Source organism: Mixophyes fleayi, chromosome 3, assembly GCF_038048845.1.
Source record: "Mixophyes fleayi isolate aMixFle1 chromosome 3, aMixFle1.hap1, whole genome shotgun sequence".
Lineage (NCBI taxonomy): Eukaryota > Metazoa > Chordata > Amphibia > Anura > Limnodynastidae > Mixophyes > Mixophyes fleayi.
In genome coordinates, this window is record NC_134404.1 from 196,659,663 (window position 1) to 196,681,152 (window position 21,490).

Below are 21,490 nucleotides of genomic sequence, written 5' to 3' on the forward strand. Positions count from 1 at the left end.
CACGTGGCAAATCCGCCTGGAAGTACGCATACGCAAGGCAGGCAGTACACATACCCTATGCAATGCAATACCCTTTAAAACGCAAAACGACAATAAAAATAAACATTTTTCTTTCTTGTCCCTAGATTCAAGTTAGCGTTCCTTCAGATTATGCAACAACGGACATTCGGTTTCGCAACACAGAGTGAACAACAGGTCTTGAACACATTGCGTTCTTTCCCGTATAAGACGCGTCCGTCAATCCGCCCTTTGTTGAGGAACCGAAAACTGTAAGCGTTGCATACCTGCCGATAACGTAACCTCCAAACTCAGAGCCCCCAAATTATTAAAGTAATTCTATCGTTTCCAAATAAGCATTGCCCAAGCGATTGTATTGTGTGTCCAACGCACAATACCTGTTCTCCCAGATATGTGGTTAATTCACATAAACGGTACATGTCCATTCTTAAGGCTTTGCAAAGGGCTTGATTATTGATGTGGTCTTTTTTATTTTGACACCAAGGTCAGGCAAAATACAGAAAAAAACAATAACAATCCAAATACTTCAGCTGTGGAAGCGATTTAATTCATAATTTACGTGGAAACAGTACCGGCTCTGTATCAAAAGTGTAGAACACAGTTCACATTCACCAATAGGGTGAAACACTATTCAGACAAACAATATTAAAACACCCATAGTCAACTAAATTATTTTCTAAACATTTATTTAAAAGCTGCTATTTCTGAATATTTTATACAGATGAACCCCAACTTACAAGTCAGGTTTATGACAATACTCTAATCATGCATGACACTTAAGGATATGGATTCATTTAGTATTTATGAGATTTCAAAATAGCTGTCACATATCAAGTGAGTGAAATAAATGTTATTCAGTGCTTATACAAATGTCAGTACCAATGGATGATATAATATTCAACATATATTCATGAGTGTTGTACAGAAGGATTCACTGGTCTTGTACTAACATGAATAACTTATGAGATGCAATGTTTATCACAGAGAAATTTTGCAATCAGTGTTAAACTGGACTAAAAAAAACACTACAAATCATCAAACATTGAAAAAGTGTGGGAACTGACCAACATGCTACCATTACTGACTAGAAGTGAGGTAGTGTGGTTAACAAACAAAGCCCCCAGAATATACATTATTTATTAAAGGTTTACATTATGTAAATAATCATTTAGGCATTTTGCCATGTCCCTACAGCTAACTGGCCACACAAACTACATTCTAGATGTATTTGAACCTTATATCCTTGTTTGTTTAAGAACAGCAATGTAAAAAAAAAAGCTTATTGGACAGGAAAATCCATTACACGGCTATATAGAAGACAGGCAACAACTATAAAATGTAGATGAGCATGTATATATATATATATATATATATATATATATATATGTCGGAGAAAGCAAGCCCACGCTCGGTATATCCCATACTGTATATGGTACCAGCTGCGCGGAAGTATAAATGCCCAAAACAAAAAGACAGTTGTCAGCGCTTATCCTTTGCACTGCATATCTATGTGTATTACTGATGATCTGGTGGCCCTGCCTTATAAAAGTGACTTTCCTTCCTCTGTACCACATAGTGCCATAAAGAAGGCAGTATGCAGTCAGTTAGTTTAAACAACATGAGGGGAAAGTGAGCTAATAGTGTAGAAACGTATAAAGGTGGGTCTATACAAATAAGAATAAATAAACCATAGAACTATAATAGCAGTATTAGAAGAGGTATAAAGGTATAATAATAAGTAACTCATATTTATGGTAGATGGGTGATGAGAAAAAGAGTGGTATACAGGAATTAAATTAGCAATAGTAAATGAGCTTGATAAAAATAGAATACAATATTTCTGAAAATAAAACTGATAGTTTGCAAAATAATGTGATATAGGATATGTGAAGAGTAGAGAAGAAATGGTGAAAATCACTCTTCCTCAATACAGCTTAAGAATTGTACCCCCTAAATCTCAAGCATGCATGACTGCCACAATGTATAGATGCTGATGCCAACTCTCAAAAGGGAGATGCAGGCATATTTGTAGTTCCTGTGCGCCGATCATGATCAGCACACAGCCTATCACATAGCTCTAAAGATTTAGCTGCACTATTGGAGGGACCCTGCACCAGAAGCCCTCCTCAATTCCATAAAGCCCTCTCTCGCTAATGGGGCATTCGGGACTTGAATGGGTTCCACGGTGAAGTCCGCTTTTTTAAGGTTAAATAATTTTCACTTCCTGAATAGGACAACCACACCAAGAAAATCTCGCCAATAGTCCTCAGCCCAACTCACTGACCCAGACTCCCCTATATCCACCACTCTGTTCATGGTGGAGTAGGGAGCCAAAAATCAATGGCTTGTCAATAATCTCATCCAAGAGATTAAAATAGCTTCCCACAAAGAGCTTGAATGTGCAATAGATGACTTTAAGACTGAAATTGCCTCTCCCGCTGCCAGAACCAACAATCTTGAAACCAAGTAGGATGAACTCTGTTGCTCCCAAGCTATAACAGGCAGGGAGATACCCACACTTCACTCAGAGCTTGTATATGTGAAGGAGAAGCAGGAGAAGCTAGAAAAAGGAAAGGAATAATCTTCCGATCAGAGCTGTGCCTAAAACTGTAGAAGCGCAGACACTCCCAACATCCTACTTCATACTCCTTAAGCACATTCTTCCAGATCTCCTTGCATTAGGAAGTGTACTGGATACAGCACAAAGGGCATTGACAGTGAAGCCTCCTCTAGACAAGAACTCAAGAAACATCATATTTACATTATCACAAAGCAAAGGAGAGAACCAAGGATGCAACATGTAGTAATTTTCATGCTGAATTTCAAAATACTCAAATACTAATATTACAAGTTGTGAATGAATGTGTGAATAAAAAATAAGGGGTGCCCCCCTCCCCACTCCCCTTTCTTCTCCCAAACCTTCAGGTGGACTGATGCTTATTTCTCCTTTTATTTATGTAATTTTTTTTTTACTGATATTATGTAGGACTTACATTATCTCCATCACCCATAGAGCTCAAGGTACTCTCGTTTAATGTCAATGGCCTGAATTCACCTACTAAGCGTGCAGTGGTCCTGGGAGCCTGCAGGAGAGAGGGAGCCAATAGAGTTTTGCTTTAGGAGACCCACCACACAGGACAGCATACTCTTCTTCAAAGTAAGCTATATGCTCAAATGTTTTTTGCCTCTGTGGAATGCAAGAAACGTAGAGTGGCAATTTTAATACACAATAGGGTTCTCTTTCTTCTAACTAAATCATATTCAGACCCAGATGGTCGTTACTTGATGCTGATTGGCACACTTCGCTCTGAGCAAATCACACTCATTTCTCTTTATGCACCTAATCAGGGTCAAAGCTCCTTTTTCTCGAAGGTGTTTAAACGTATCGGGCACCTTGCACAGGGTCATATATTTCTCGCTGGAGATTTCAGTACCATTTTACATCCAACATTAGTCTGATCCTCTGCTCCACCAAGCCAAAAACCTCCATCTACTTCTTCAAAAGACTCCCAATCTCTACTAACATTTTTATGCAATTTTATTTTTATTTATTAGTCTTATTATCAAATATTTTATTGAATTTTTTTCAAACAAAACAGAAATAAAAATAACCAAAAAAAACAAATATAGTTCCATTGTATATCATATTCCACATTTAATATATCAAGTAAATCAATTCTAGGGGGTAAATGTATCATACGCCGTTTTTCTCAACTTGCGGGAGATTGGCGTCTTCGCAGCTTAAATTTAAAGCGGCGCTGCCTTGTAAAGGAAAACAGCTTGCCGCTTTAAATTTAATCTGCGAAGACGCCGATCTCCCGCGAGTTGAGAAAACCAGGGTATGATACATTTACCCCTAGATGTTAAACCTTGAATTAATATCAAAGTAGATTTGAAATGTGATGTGTTAAGACATACATGCATATCTATCATGGGTATCTCCAGCCTTGGAGGGAAGATATCAAAAAACATGAATGACAATGAGTCAAGTGTCTTAGTATAGCTTAGTTTTATGAAACATGTACATGATTATGGATTTAGTAACAGGGAGAGGGGGAGGATGAAGGAGGGGGTGGTGGACAGGGATTGCACCGAATATTTTGAATTTTCCCATCTGGACCACACTTCAAAGTATTTCAGCATGGTATTTTGTGAATGATACATGAATCTCTCATATCCTACAGCCTCATTGACCAGGGCCATACAGCTAGTAAATTGAGGGTTCTCTTGGGCCATCCACGTTCTAGCAATAATTACTTTGGCTAGGGCAAGGAGATTTATTTGGTAGCGCTTCTACCCAGCAAAATATTTATTCCTAGTACAAAGATACATATCTTGGGGAACAGCAATGGGATCTTGATACCTGTATTTCTTATACCCTTTACTACTCGCAACCAAAATTCCCTAACGATAGGGCAACTCCATACTAAATGCCAGAAGGTAGCATCAGTATCTCTGCATTTTGGGCAGTTAGCATCTGATCTGGCATCCATCAGACGCAACCTGCTTAGAGAGTAATATACTCTATGTAGGATATACAGTTGAACTTGTCTGTATCGGGTACAAGAGGTAGCTTCCCTGAACTGTCCAACATATAGTTCAAATCCTCGTCAGTTACAGGACCCAGATCTGTCTCTCATCCTTGGCTTAGTCCCTCTAAGTTATCAGTGGTAAGAAGAGAGAGGACATCAACATACAATACAGAAATGGTTTTATTGGAGCTCAGCTGTTTAAGGAGTGAGCGGAGAGGATCTAGACCGAAGACGAGAGGAGTATTTCCAAACTGTGTCACCAGGGCATGTTGGAGCTGAAGGTAAGTTTAGAATAGGCAATTTGGTAGAGGGAAGTCCAATTGTTACTGAGCAAATGATTTGATACTGCCACTATGGCATACCTGTTCAAGAGAGGTTATCCCTGCAGTTCGCCACTGAGGGAATTGTTTTAATTGATATAGTTTAGTAAGATTATAGTTAACCCATAAGGGAGTGTCAGCATCTATTCCAACAGCCACTAACTAATTTCCCCTTCAATGCGTTCCATATCAGCAAGGCCTGTCTAAGTAAAAGTGGGATTGTTATTGCGGCCCGAGTACCCAACAGGGCCTGTCCATCTTTTCAGAAGGCTTGACAGGTTAGCCATAGGGGAGTCTCCCAACCACTCTCAGAGATGCATCATTTGTGAAGCAAAGTAATAAGCCCTAAAGTCTGGAAGGGCTAGGCCTCCAGTTGCACAGGAACAACAGAGGGAGGACAGTTTAATTCTTGCCATTTTCTCCCCCAGACCAGAGAGGATAGATGTCCGTTAATTTGGGAGAAGAGTCGTTTCGAGAGATACATAGGGGAATGGTGTAATGGATATATGAATTTGGGTTGAAGAATAATTTTAATTAGATTCACTCTACCAGATGCAGATAGAGGAAGTCTCTTCAAGTTAGAGATCTTGGCTCTAAGATTACCAGTTACCGGGTCTATATTTAATGGTATATAGTTAGTTACTGAATTTGTGATTCAGATCCCCAAATATTTAAATTTGAGTGTCTATTGCAGCTGGTGGGTCTCCTCAGTAATCGATGGAAGACCCCTGCCAATAGGAAAAATACTAGACCAATTTATTTTTATGCCAGCGAAAACACCAAATTCGTCTACAAGTCGTAAGATTATAATTAGAGATGTCCGAGTCTTTCAATAACAGAAGCATATCATCAGCATAAAGTGCGACTTTATCCTCTCTGTCACCTTCCCCGAGGCCGCAAATTTTAGAATGTGCGCGTATTAAAAATTCTAAAGGCTCTATAGCAATGGCAAACAAGGCTGGGGAAAGGGGCAACCCTGTCTCATACCCCTTCCCAAATTAAAGGGGGGAGTAGTTTGTCCATTAATACTAATTCTGGCCATAGAGGCTGAGTATAACAATTTTACCCAGGATAAGAATTTAGGACCAATACCAAATTTATGTAAAACTGCCCATAGATATTTTCCAGTCCACGGAATCAAATGCCTTTGCTGCATCCAAGGACAAACTACAGCCTCATCTCCATATCCTCCCGGCATCTGCAAATGGGTAAAAAGACGTCCGAGGTTAATGGCTGTAGATTTTCCAGGTATGAAGCCCGTCTGCTTATGCAATTTAGCGCTACACGACACCTGGTGCCTTAAAAATGCTGATGCAAAAGATTTTACACATTATTCAGCCTCACGCGGTAGTTATTCTCACATTGATATGATTTTCATTTCTCACTTCCTCACTTAAACAATATTGGATGCAGGGATTATCCCTCTTACCTGGACAGACCATACAGGAGTATATATTACTTTTGACTTAATAAAACTAGCTCCGCAAACTCATCGTTGGCGTCTTGATGACTCCCTTCTGTTGTCCCACTCGACCCATCAAGAAATTAAGGATGCAATCAAAGAATACTTTGAACTGAACACCTCAAAGAAGATCGCACCAGGCATCCTCTGGGAAGCCCATAAGGCTACCATTAGAGATAGAATGATAAGCAAAGCTTCCACAGCAAAAAAATTGGCATCTCAAGAAATTCTCTCCCTCGAGACTAAATTAACTTTCCTGCTTACCCAACATAAACTACACCCATCTAAGACTCTACTAACACAAATTTCCGCAATAAGAGGCCCAACTGAACACAATTCTCTCCCGCAGAGCTGCGAAAACCCTCAAAAAATTAAATCAGCAATATTATGATAAGGTCGATAAAGCTGACTCAATGCTCACTAACAAGCTGCGACAGAGAAAATCTCGAGGATTGATCACTAAACTTAAAAAATCTCCCAACTCTCAGCCAGTGTATGAGCCGGTGTAAATTGCTCAAGAATTTCACGATTATTACAAAGCATTATATAAACTCTCTGGGACCCCAGCCTCTGCCGACTCTCTTGACGAGGAGATTACATCTTTTTTTATCATCTCTCTAATTGCCACATCTTTCAGACACTGACCTCACCTTCTTGAACGCAGATATTACCCAGACAGAAACGATTTCAGGTATTAAAATGATGAAATCATCATCTGCTCCAGGCCCTGATTGGACACCACAATACTATAAAAAATTTGCTAAAGACCTTGCCCCACATATGACAGATTTTTTCAACAACGTCTTAATGGGCTCACCTTTTAATGAAGCGACGACCTTGGCCACTATCGTTGTCATACCAAAACCTGATAAAGACAATACCTCCTGTTCCAATTACAGACCTATATCTTTACTAAATGTGGATATTTAAATCTATGAAAAAAATTTAGCTAACCGTTTGAACACTCTCCTCCCCTGCCTGGTCCAACTGGATCAGGTCGGGTTTATACCAGGCCGCCAAGCTATAGACAACACCAGGCGTACCTCATACATTTTATTCATTCTGGTAAATTACCGTCATTGATTACGGCGCTCGACACTGAAAAAGCATTCAAACGTATCTCTTGGAACTTTATGTCTAGAGTCTTGGGGTCAATGGGCTTCAACAGTATATTTTTACACGGCCTGTTAGCTCTATACCAATCACCCAGTGCAACGGCCGTGGCCAACAGGATCGCATCCTCCCCCTTTTCAATTTCCAATGGTACACGGCAAGGTTGCCCCCTCTCATCTTTAATTTCTGCCCTTTTAATTGAACCATTAGCAGCAAAAATACGATCTAATGAGGCTATACAGAGTTAAAGTAGGGGATTCCAAACATAAAATATCACTGTATGCTGACGATGTTCTCTTGACTCTCGGATCTTGCTGTCTTCCCTCCCCCCCTTCTTGCAGATATCAAAACCTACAACTGCATCTCAGGGTACAAAATAAATCTGCAAAAAACAGAAATTGTTGATTTCTACCTCACAGATAAAATTAGATCATCTCTCACTCAACAATTCCCCTTCAAATGGCACCAAAAAATTATTAAATATTTAGGCATCCACATTACTAAGCAATATAGTCAGCTTTTCCAAGTTAACTACTCTCCCAGATTAAAACTGCCCTAGAAACTTGGAGTAAAAGTCTCATCTCCTGGATAGGCCTCTTTAATTCAATTAAAATGAACATTTTACCCAGATTACTATCTTTTTTAAGCCCTACCCATATGCATCCCTCATTTTTTCACATTTTTGTAACATTACGCTTCACAATTTATATGGGGCTGAAAACTTCCAAGACTCTGGCTTCTCGTCCTACAGAGACCGGGTGGCAGTTTAGGGGTCCCCAATTTTAAAAGCTATTTTTTGGCTGTGAAGCTTGCCCAATGTATTTTATGGAATTCTCCTAGCTCCTCCAGAGTTTGGGTTCTCTATCGAAGCCGAGAGCTTGGGCATTTCTTCAGCTTCCTCTCTCCTCTGGCTCCGTCACGCTAAACGTCAACAGTCCACTTTTCATCATCTAATTGTAGCGCAATCGCTCTCTCACAAAGTTTAACATTCCCAATACACACTTTTTTTAATATCTACAACTAATAAATTTTCATTCTACCACTAAATTAACTTTAAGTATCAGGCTGTTGACCTTTTTGGAGTCGCTTTCCTTCCAGCTCTCCTGTACCAAAGGTCTCATATCTCTGCTATATTGGGAACACAGAATCCCTGATACGGGCAGTCAAGATTCTTATGAACGGGCTTGGGAGGAAGACCTGGGCGGACCCCTAGATAGTGAATATTGGGAGGAAAAAAAGAACCAACACAGCCTCTAGTTCAATTTGTGTAAAATTGAAAGAAAACGCATATAAGCTTCTTTATCGATGGTACTTGGTTCCAAACAAACTACAAAAAAAAATCTTCCCGCACTCGTCCAGCACATGATGGAGAGGATGTATGATGGACGGATCCTTCCTCCGTATATGGTGGCAATGTCCCAAGTTTGCCCCATTCTGGATGAAACTTAGGACCTTTGCGTCACACCTACTGCAAATTGACATCCCCTTCTCTCCCAGGTTTATTCTTCTCCCTCTTGGGATTCCATCTGATACCAAACATCAAATGAAGATGTTTCGTCACATAGTTTCTGCTGCCCTGTGTCAAATAACCTGTCACACTCTGCTCCCCGGGTATCTCCACCCGAGCCTCAAAGCACTGATTCTCATGTTAAACCTCTTCTTGGTATAGGCTGTTAGCCACGATTTACATCTGTGATTACTTCACCTGTGGTTTTAGTCAGCTCTATTGGTCAGTCCTCCTTTATAAGGCTCCTCCTTTCACCTATTCATTGCTGGTTCTTCAAGTCTACACCTGGCCTGGTTCAGCTGCCTGTTCCCGTTATTATCTATACTGCTTATCTGTTCCGTACATCTGGGGTATCGCTGTAATCAAAGCCCGCTAGCTACTCTGCATACACCGCTGACTACTGCTACTCTTTCCACATCCCTGTGATAAGCCGTGGGTCATTGTTTGCTGCATATTCGGAGTCCGCTGATCTCTGCTCATCTGTTCTTCTCATCTGTGGTATCATTGTGATCAACGCCCGCTAGCTACTCTGCATGCACTGCTGTCTCCTCCTGAATTGCCCAACATCCTTGTGGTAAGCTGTGGCTCATTGTTGCTGCATATCTGATTCCGCTGATCTCTGCTCATTTGTTCCACTCATCTGTGGTATCGCTGTGATCAACGCCCACTAGCTACTCTGCATGTACCACTGACTACTGCAGACTCGATGCACATCTCTTTGGTGTCTGTGTCTCTTCATCGTTGCTGCATATTTGGATTCAATTGAACTTACTATCTATTTTACTTTTAGTGGTACTCGCTGTTGGTAATGCTCACTATGCATCAGCTTGAACCGTTAACTTCATTGACTGTTTCTACTCTCCTGTATAACAGCCGTGCTTCACCATCCGCAGTATTCTCTGGACTCCAGTGAACTTTATATTTATATTCCACTCCCTTGGAGTCTTTGCTGTTGTCTATGCTCATTATGTATTCTGCCTACATTGTGGAACTTCGTTGATTGTTTCTACTCTTCTGGATACAGTCGTGGTTTATCATCTGCAGTACATTCTGTTTTCCACTGAACCTTGCACTCATGTTACACTTCTAAGTGGTAATTGTTTTTATTATCAACTGATACTTGAATTGTCTCTATGTATGCTGTTTAGATCTGTTCTCCCATCTGTCATACTGGGACTTTCCCTGGAGGGCCACGACCTGCAGGGTGGAAGCCGCTAAAGTCCAAATTCCCTTGCGGGATTCCCTGGTGAATACCTTCCACCCTGTTAGACTCCGCGCCTCTAAGGGAGTCTAGCCAATCCCAGTTAAGACAGCAGGATCCCACTCACTTCTTCGTGTGCAAACCTGACATAGCCACTGATTGGAAACAGACCATTGCACCAACACTGCAGACAATTATTGGCAGAATATGGTACTCGTATAAAACGGAATATATGACATGTATTATCAGCAGTTCCACATGCTCTGAAGAAATCTTTGCAGATGAAACGCGTTGGTTGACACACCCACTTTCGCTGACGTCACAGGACGTCACTGTGGAACGCACGCCAGTTTCTCTGCATGCACTTTCAATTCCACATGTTTTATGAGCTCCACCGCTAGCTGACTATCTGCCTACCATTCAAGTCGCTTTTCTTACGGATCCTCACAGCTTGATCAGGTACCCTGAGTGCCACCATACCGTGGTCTGGAATATCGTGAGCCACCAGGTATAGTGGTTTTCTCTTCAACATTCTCCTTCTGTTGTGGAAGAACTTTTCTGCAACATATGAACTGGAGTTATTTAGTTCCTTACCATATATTTGATCTATGCCCGCTGGTATAGGATTCTTTTAGTGACAATTTTATTTGGACAATTGTTAATTAATCTTTATGCACCGATTTTTATGGTGGCAAATGTATTGTTATTTATCATTCATTATTTACCAGCTTGTGTGACCTTTTATTTATTAAATCTTTGTTTATTTTATTGTTTGCCTTTATGTCATATTACATTTTAAATTGCATTTGATTGCTTTACTACAAGTGGTAATTGAGCGCAATACCTTTTACAATATATTTGTTGTCTATGGGCAGGGACCCCATAGTATTGCTGCTCTTACCGCTTTGGGGTTGAGCTCAGTTCCCATTTTCTGTTGTTTATTATCAGCAGTACCTCTAAATCATTTATTAAAGTGTGGACGCCGTGGATGTTATAATTTCAAATTCAAATTCCTTTCGTCACATGACTTTTCAACATCATTCCACTTGGATCCTCTCCTCTATCCTTTACTTCACCTTCCCCACCTCTCCCTCCTCTTTTCATTCTTTTGCTCCGCTGTCTCTTTCCTTTTACCATATGGCGGCCTGCCACACCACCCCCTGTCCTGTTCACTTACTGCTGTCTAAAGCTGGGTACACACTACACAGTTTTCAACCAATAATCGGCTAAATCAGCCGACATACGACCGCTCGTTCAAAAGTCGGGTCAGTGTGTACAGTGACACGATGGTCGAAAGTCTGCCCAAATGGACGATTGTCGCCTCATTTGGTTGGTCATACCGTTTAATATTTTCGTTCCAATCTCGTTTCCGCTGTGTAGTGTATAAACTTCCGACCGATCCACAACAGTGAGTATGAAATTACAGTCATTGCTCATGACAACATGGCTGTAGAAAGTCGCTAACGTGAGGTCCGCTCTTCCCTTTCTCGTCCTAAACAAGGCTAGTGTGTATGCAGGCCATGGACCGAGCGATCGGAACATCGATCGCATGTAAAATTGCTTGGCATAAAAAGTCGGTCGAAATTTCTGTAGTGTGTACCCAGCTTAACTTTCTTCTTTCGTTGCATCTCCCCTGTCTTTATTGTAAAATTAGGTCAACACCTTGATTTTACATTTTTTCTGATGGACGCTGATTGTTTTATCTCTTGAATATGCATAAGTCTATTGTAACACAATGTGTCAATGTGTAATCATGTTTAATGTTGACCTTTGCAAATATAAAATCTTTTTTAAACAAAATAAAAAAATAAAATAAAAAGGGGTGCCCAATGGTGAAGTATATAATGAGAAGTTATCTCTATAAAAAGAAAGACCTTCTATAGAGATAAAAGGGACCACTACAGGGAATGAGAATAAGAGGTTATGAATTCAGTGGTACTTGGTTACTTTGTGGTGTCTGATGACAGTTACCAGGGGAAAAAACAATGAGTCACAGAGCTACAGGGAGAGATGTCAAAAGAAACAGTTTTCTACACAATTGGTATAAAAATAAATTAATTGCCACTGAAGAGTTTCTAAACATAAAGGGTGACCTTTGTTAAATGAAAATGATCCTGTTGCTCATACCTCCAGATGTGACATTAAAACGCACTGTATATTAGTACTGCACTTCAACAAATACATTATTCAGATTTCTGCAACAAGAAGCAGTTCCATTATACTGTCATATGCCAACATCTGTTATACTTTTTGTTTTGCTTTGTAAACCAGCTGGTTTCTACATTTAAATATCACACAGAAAAAAAAATATAATAATGGTGCTATAATAATAATTATCAGCAGAGTTGTTTACTTTTATTGCCCTGGTATATGACACAAAGTTCCATTCTGAACACAAGTGCATCCAATGCAGAAAGCATGTCATATCCAAGGGCAAAGAAAACAAATAATTATTCCTGATGCATTGAGAAAAACAGACATAAGTCCTATACCCCTAGACGAGACATGTAGGATGACCTACCACATGCTTATCTGCAGATCTTAACTGCAGCTTGTTGGCCTGTATCTTGGATTCCGCGGAGACACCATTTTCTGGTAACAGGTGTATCTGGATTAAGAAGTTCCAGCTACACATAAGGTTGATCATTTTTTTCCTGATGTAAGAGTATGTAGTCCTGTTTCTAATATTAAATATAATAAGGCATTAGTTCCCATAAGAGCCCTTTGTGGTCATCCTTTTTTCTTTCTTCCCCTCCTTCCTCATATTGGTGGGCTGGCTAAAGAATCCCCGGAGACAATCCTATTAGATGTTGTCACTGGATCCATGAAGTGACCAAGATTTATTGTGCCTTTATATATGGCATTATCATCTTAAATAAGATGTACATAGTTTTTTTTATTGAATAGCTCTAATATACTAGACTACATTGCACTCTCCTGTTTTTGTTTTGTATTGTTACTTATGGCACCTTTTTGGTTGGGGATTACAAAGTAGGAGATGCATTTTGACATCTGAAACACTGAAGTAGTAAATTAACTTTTGTCATGACCAATGGTGGCGCAGGGATTGCTAGAAATTACATGGGATTCAAGGGTAATTGGAGTAGTGTTGTTTTGATTGAAAATGATAGCAACTGTTCCTCAGTATAAACTACCTGGGATGTTGTCATATGGTACTATTTTAGAATCTGTGATTGCTCCCTGTTAGCACTGAGTGTCCAATAGTGAGGTAAATATTCTAACGGCCATTTAGTTACTAGTCTCATAACTTACCACTCACAATAGGTAGTTTCCAGTTTAAAACCAGCTCTATTTTAATTTTCTCTCAATTTCCTCTGATACGCACAGTATAATACAGTGTACAATGATAATCATATAAAAAAAAGATTGCAATGTCTCATTTAAGATAATGGGCCTGATTCATCAAGGAAAGTAAAGCAAACAAAATAAGTAACTTTTCACCTGGGCAAAACCATGTTGCAATGGAGGGGGAGATAAATTTAAAATGTGGGGACAGATTTATAATTGGGGTAGGACATGTCCTAGATCAACTTCAAATGTCAGTGTAAAAATAAAACAAGTTGTGTGCTACATGAAAAAACAGCACATATTTTCCTTATGTGCAAAATAATAAACTAATTTGCACCCTTTGCATTGTAAAATGGCTTTGTCCAGGAGAAAAAGTACAAATTTTTTGCCTTACTTTCCTTAATGAATCAGGCCCAATATGTCTTCTTATTAACAATAAGTATTTTCAATAACAATCTTTATATAACACAGTTTAGAAAGCATAATATATTACATCAAATACAATGCATTACCTACTTTCTGTCTTTCTATATATGATGGCAAGTGATATCCTGGCATCACAAATACAATGCAGATCACTTGCATCCAATACCATATCACTGCTCACATATATACACTATATGGACAAAAGTATTTGGACGCTTGACCATTACACCAATTAGGACTGTAATGATATTGTATTCAAATACATATACTTTAATATGAGTTGGTCCCCCTTTTGCAGTGATAACAGCTTCCACTCTTCTTAGAAGGCTTTCAACAAGATGTTGGAGTATTTCTGTGAGAATTTATACCCATTCATTCTGGAGAGCATTTATGAGGTTAGGCACTGATGTTGGAAGAGAACGCCTGGCTCGCAATCTCCGTTCCAGTTCATCCCAAAGGTGTTCAATGGGGTTGAGGTCAGGGCAATGTGTGGGCCAGTCAAGTTCTTCCACACCAACTCATCAAACCTTTGTAGTCCTTGTTTTGTGCATTGGGGCACAGACATATTTCAATAGAAAGGGGCCTTCCCCAAACTGTTGCCACAAAGTTGGAAGCATAGCATTGTCCAAAATGAATTGGTATGCTGAAGCATTAAGATTGCCCTTAACTGGAGATAAGGGGCCTAGCCCAAACCCTGAAAAACAGCCCCATATCATTATCCCTCTTCCATCAAACTTCACAGTTAACATAATGCAGTCAGGCAGGTAACGTTCTCCCAGCATCCACCAAACCCAGACACGCCCATCTGACTGCCAAATATTCGTCTCTCCACAGAACACGTTTCCGCTGCTCCACAGTCCAGTGTCAGTGTGCTTTACACCACTCCATCCGGCTCTTTGCATTGGTCTTGGTGATGTGAGGCTTGCATGCAGCTGCTCGGCCATAGAAACCCATTCCATTAAGCACCCATTGCACAGTTTTTGTACTAACATTAATGCCAGTGGAAGTTCGGAACTCTTCAGCCATGGAATCAGCAGAACGTTGGCGACTTTTACGCACCATGCACCTTAGCAGGCGTTGACCTCGCTCTCTGATTTTACGTGGTCTTCCGCTTTATGGTTGAGTTGCTGCTGTACCTTCCACTTTCTAATAATATCACTTACAGTTGACCATGGAATATCCAGCAGGGATGAAATTCCATGAACCGTCTTATTGCAAAGGTGGCATCCTATCCCAGTACCACGCTTGAAGTCACTGAGCTCTTCAGAACGACCCTTTTTGTATCACAAATGATTGCAAATGGAGACTGCATGGCTAGGAGCTTGACTTTTTACAACTCTGGCAACGGGTCTGATTGAAACACCTCAATTAAATAATTAACAGGTGTAGCCAAATACTTTTGTCCATATAGTGCATCTTGCTTAATACAATGTTACCACTGCCGGTGTGCAACTCCTAACAAACCACTTCACATTGCCTAGTACAACTTACATCTCCAAGAAACAGGCACTGATCATTTATAACTATAGCAAACAAGGTATATGGATTCAGTACACAGTATTTTAAATGCAGTATTAATCATCTATAAATGTAATATTACTCTCCAACAAATGCAGCAATAATCTACAAAATAAGTACAGTATAACATTAACCCCTTATACACAGACATGTAACAAGCATATTACACAATACAGTCCATTTTAAACTATACAGACAGTATTACCAATATTAATACTGAAACTCCAATAATATTAACTAATATTTACTAAACAGCATACAGTATTGCAGAGGTTAAATTGAAGACCGAACACAGTGAAGTATTAACATACAGTGCAACCCCTGTAACTATAGCAATGAGCCCAATTCTTACTAATATTCAACAATACAGGTTTACTACAATCCCAATAAACCATATATTTAGTCTCTACAAAACATCTGTAACAAACTTAAGTAACAAGCGCCATATTTAATTGCTACAATCAATAGTAACACAGTACATTAATCACAAGCTCACACTGAACCCCTAGCTGATAAATTCAAAACTTCCCCCAGCTTTAAAAGGTCTGACCCTCAAAGAAACTATGCATAAACTGTGATTTTTGCTGATGATGTCCTTCTTTTTGTGACAAACCCAGAGATTTCATTGTTAGCCTTACAGCAAATACTAATATATATGGAAAACATATCATATCATAACAATATATACAAATCTGAGCAAAAATAGAAGATGTGTATGAATTTAACTATTTTCCCCTAATTCTACATCTTACAAACTGAACTAAACATTGCATTAAATATAAGGTCTCTTGGTTGGGCCACTTAGCAGCTTTAAAAATTATGCTACTTCCAAGATTTCTTATATCTTTTGTACAATGCAATACATCACTCCAAGAAATACATAGAGAAGCTCCATTTAATAATGATCATGTACATTTGGAAAAATAAACCACCATGAATGGCATATATAAACCTCACTAAAAAACAAAGAGGCACTCCTAAACATAAGTAGGTATCAGAAGGCTTGCATACTAACACAACTAAGGACTTGGGGGCATATTTAAGAAATCACGGTAGTGCACTATCGTGCACTTACCGTGGAAATCAGGTCCCGATGTGCCCTCCGCAAATTTATTAAAGGTGCATCGCAGCAGATATCATGGATATCTGCTGCTTTGCACTTCTCATCGTTGTTGCGAGCAGTCACCATTCAACAGTATGGTGACTGCTCTGGCCGCAATCTAACAAGTCCCGAAAAAACATTTTTTTCGGGAACTTGTCATGTTAATGTACGCCAGCTGAAGAGCAGAGCTGGACAGCGCATGTGTGGAGGGATCATGTGATCCCTCCGTCACTCACAGCTCTCAGAGACAGAGCGGGGATCTTTGTTCTTCGAACTGCACATGCGCAATTGAAGAGAACTAGGAACACCTGGAGGAGATCCCGAGACAGCGCGTCCCGAACAGGGGGGTAAGTATGATTTTTTTTATCACAGAAACAGCAGTTTTTCGGAACTGCTGTTTCTGTGATCCGTTTTTAATAAATTTGAGAAATAGTCCATGCGATAAGGAATGATAACTATTTCTCACTTTTGCCGAAGAATGATAAATGTGCCCCTTGGTCCCTACCACCTCTCCAACTACTTTCTGTGGATTTGGAATAGGCCTATAACTAAGACCACCTTTTTGTGAACTTGATCTTGACCCCAAATGTCTTAGCCCTGTCAGTAAACACATTGGGCTAGATTTACTAAGCTGCGGGTTTGAAAAAGTGGGGATGTTGCCTATAGCAACCAATCAGATTCTAGCTTTCATTTATTTAGTACCTTCTACAAAATAAAAGCTAGAATCTGATTGGTTGCTATAGGCAACATCCCCACTTTTTCAAACCAGCAGCTTAGTAAATCTAGTCCATTGACTTTTGAAACAAAGCTGAGAGTTTGCCGGCGGGTTTGAAAAGTGGAGATGTTGCCTATAGCAATCAATCAGATTCTAGCTGTCATTTTGTAGAATGTACTAAATAAATGGTAACTAGAATCTGATTGGTTTTTCAAACCCGTCGGAAAACTCTCAGCTTGATACATTTACCCCAAAGTGTGAGACAGAACCAGAAGATACAGCAGAGAGACAGCTCTGCCTGTGTATATGGCTGTACACTGCATCTCTAAGACTACAGGCAGTATGTGGGCCAAACTACAAAGATGCCGGCCCAAATCATTAAATTTTGGGCCAGACAAGCCCGTCCCTTCGTCCTTCCACCAATGTCTATGTTCGCAGCTATACTCAGGGCCGTCACTTCCATTGGGCACGATGGGCAAGTGCCCGGGGGCCGTGCGGGCAAGGGGGGCGGTCCGAGGAAGCGCTCTTAATAAAAGATAAAATCCTGAAAAAAAAAAAAAAAATACTTACCTTGCGGTCACGTCAGCTGCCGATCCGGCTCCGGCTCCCTCCCTGGTCTCCTCCTCCGTGCTACGCTCGCAGTGTATGTCGGGCGTGACGTCATCACGCCCGACATTTCCATTGTGCAGCGTAGTGCAGCACGGAGGAGTCACACCTGCGCGCAAGAACTAGCAGCAGCCAGCAGTGAATCGGAAAAAAGAAGAGAAGAGGATCGGAGAACAAGTCGATTAAGGGTAAGTTAAGGGGGATGTGAATAAAAAAGTGATTGTGTATATAATCACTTTTTTTTTCACACACACATGAATGTCAGTATTGTCTTGGGTCTTGGAATCAATGACCCCCCACAGTTTGGGCAGGGACATCTTAACATCATACATATATACATTTTATATATATATATATATATATATATATATATATATACACAAGTTAACCCGTGCATGATACTCATGCATTCTAGTCAAAACAAGCTACTTAAGGTGTTAAAAAGGTTCTTGTCATGCATTTGGGCCATAGCCCAGGCCTCCTCAGGGGAAGAGCGTTACTTCCTGATGTAAGCGCCCTTTTTTAACGTGGTTTTGTCCACATGTCACCACCTCATCATTCTTCTCCATCACCTCATCCTTCATTTTCATCGCCACATCCAGATGTCTATCCAGACACAGGGATCTCTCTAAGCGGTCCTGAGTATCACACTCCTCTCACTCTGTCACCCCCGGCAACCACCAACCACTCCCCACTGTCACCCCGGCAACCACCAACCACTCCCAACTGTCACTTCTCCTTCAAGAAATATATATATATATATTTTTAAATCTTTATAAACACTTTAAACAATTAACAAATTAAATTAACAAATTAAAAACATCTTAGTATACCAAATTTCAGCCCTTTCTGAATTTTTTTTTCCACACACACTAAGAATTTAGTAGGTCAGTGTATAACTCCGCCCAGCTGGTGGCACTGCAGCTTGGTTTTATTTTTTCCACACACACACACACAGACAGACTAACACACGCCACTAGACATTTATATTATAGATACATACACTTTTTTTTTTTTTTTAACATATATAGGGGCCCCGGTGCACTGCTTTGCCCGGGGGCCCATAATGTTGTTAAGATGACCCTGGCTGTACTGACCCGCATGTGGAACACAGATGTTCCTGTATGGTATTCCAGTAGCGTCCAAAAAGTGTTGTGTCGTTCTCACTAACGCGTTTCATCCATAGGACTTTTTCAAAGAGTCGAAAAAGTAAATTGACACCTCCGCTGCAAAAACTCTGCAGAAGAGCTATAATCATAGAATGCATTTGTTAATGCTTTCAACCACAAGATGGATGGGATAAAGATAAGTAGGCAGATGCATGTCACATTTCTTTAGTATATAAGAAAGGATAAATAGCAATAATGCTTTTAAAAATAAATGCCTTTTACGGTTATGTTTCACTTCTATTTATCTTTTACTAAAAGACATTAACATTTAACCTTATATAGATTAGTATTGAGCATCATATTTCAGTACAATTTGCTCAGATACTGAGCATATACATTTTGTATGTTGTACAAATAAAATTATATGTCACATTGTAAAGTATTGTTTTTATATAACTAAGTAGCATTACATTTTTGTTGTTATTTCTGCTTTTTATAAAGCTTAGGCACACAAAATTGTATTTACTATAAATAAAAGCAAAGTAGTGAATACATGTACCATGTTTGTACTTTATTATGTTAAGTTTTATTTGTAAACATGCACCATATAATTAAGCTTCCAGCCTACCTCAGTTCTGCTGACTGCTCGGCCAAGCTGAAAATGGTCAAACAATTGCTTTAACTAATTTCTACAAAGTTAGTCGACCAGTGGAACAGTTTAGTGACATATGAAGGCTGAAATGCATATTTTGACAATAGTATTCAGCACTTGATTCCAGTAAGATATACCTTAAGAAACCCAATATAAATAAATATAATAAATATATGACTAAAATAAAGTTTGTGGATTGTTATACAAAAGTAAAAAAAAAATATTTTTTATTAAACGAACATACACAGAAAAAGAAACATTCACTAATAAGAACCTGTTACAATAAAGTAATGGCAAACTGTAATAACAGTAAAATGTTTAGGATCCAAATATAAAGTCCAATATATGCCGTATTAAATATTGCAGGATAAAATCTTTGCCGTCAAAATAAATGCAAAGTCAGTATGTCTAGAAGAGTCACTGCAGGATAATGTAGATGTTTCCGCTAAGACAAATTTCCACAAGTGAATGCACCATAAATTAAAAATGTCTTTATTACCCATCCTAGCTGTATTGAAGGGAGGTGTCCATTAGAAAAATGATCTGCACAGATGTCTGATCCTCCTAAGATATAAACAAGTCCTCAAACAATGGGATTAATAATACAAGATGGCCCAACAATGTCAGTAGGTCCACCCACTAACTGTCCTAACGCTTTTCGACACTCAGTGCCAAAAACTTCACTAGAGGATAAGAACTATGGAGAAAACTCACCCATATATATAGTAATTATTCTCATTACATTACACCAATCAGCTGTGTATAATGTGTGTCTACGATCCACAAAATAAAAAAGAAAAATCACATTAGAAGAAACCAAAATTTAACATAAAGCGGGAGACAATCATTACTGTTCGATATACAACAAATGTAATAATAATGTAAAAACTTATGAATGCAATCTAAACACACCTGGAGTAACCTGGAGTTGAGGTTACATAACCGAACATCGTCTGTGATTATCAGAGAATAGCCTTTACTCTGCAGAGATCATTAAGAAATACAGGAATGGGGGGGGATCTCCTCCGTCCTGGCTTCAATAAATGTAGGAGTACTCTTATTTAAAAAAGAGGGGTGTCCTCTCTTTCAAATAATGTGGCCCCTTAGAAGTCACTCTTTGGTGATCACCAGAAAATAACCCCTACACTGCAGAAAACATTAAGGAGCCCATGGTGTCGGAGAGGTTTTCTAACATCCATTCTGGCTCCAAGAAACTATGGAGATCTCTCATTTGAAATAGGATAGTCCCCTCTTTCAAATGATGTGTCATCTTAGTACTTATTGTCTGGTGATCACAGTGTTTGGAAATTATTGGGAGGGAACATGGTAATTTTACTTGCCCACCAGATGACTTTACCTTTAATTGAACCCTCAATATACACACAGAGAATGGAATGTGAACTAGAGGTTTGTAGAAAGCAGTAAACATAACAAATGTGACAGTGTTGGCAATAGGTCTACTTTTAGGAGAAAGGGGTAAGCGTGATCATATATAAAACTTTCGTGGTTCAATACAAAATTGTTATGCTTACAAAGTTTAACAGGAATAGTAGGAAAAAAAATATTGGTTCAAATAATACCAAGTGGAATGGGAATTAAAGACAAAGCATTCAAAAGTTGATGTGCAAGAAGTGGAGCAAAGCCGCCTCACAAGATGAACATTACAATGACGTGGAGGAGAGAGTTCCACGTTAAATATATATATATTGTTAAATGATGCACTTACAATCCTGTAAGTATACATCATGTTTTTTTTTATTTTATTTCAGTAACATTGCATTATAATGTAGTGTATTTAAACCCAAAAAGAGGTTAAAATGTATAAATTGATTCCAAATGGGGTCCTATCTGTGTTGAGTTTGTATGTTCTCCTCCTTGTGTTTGCATGGGTTTTCTTGGA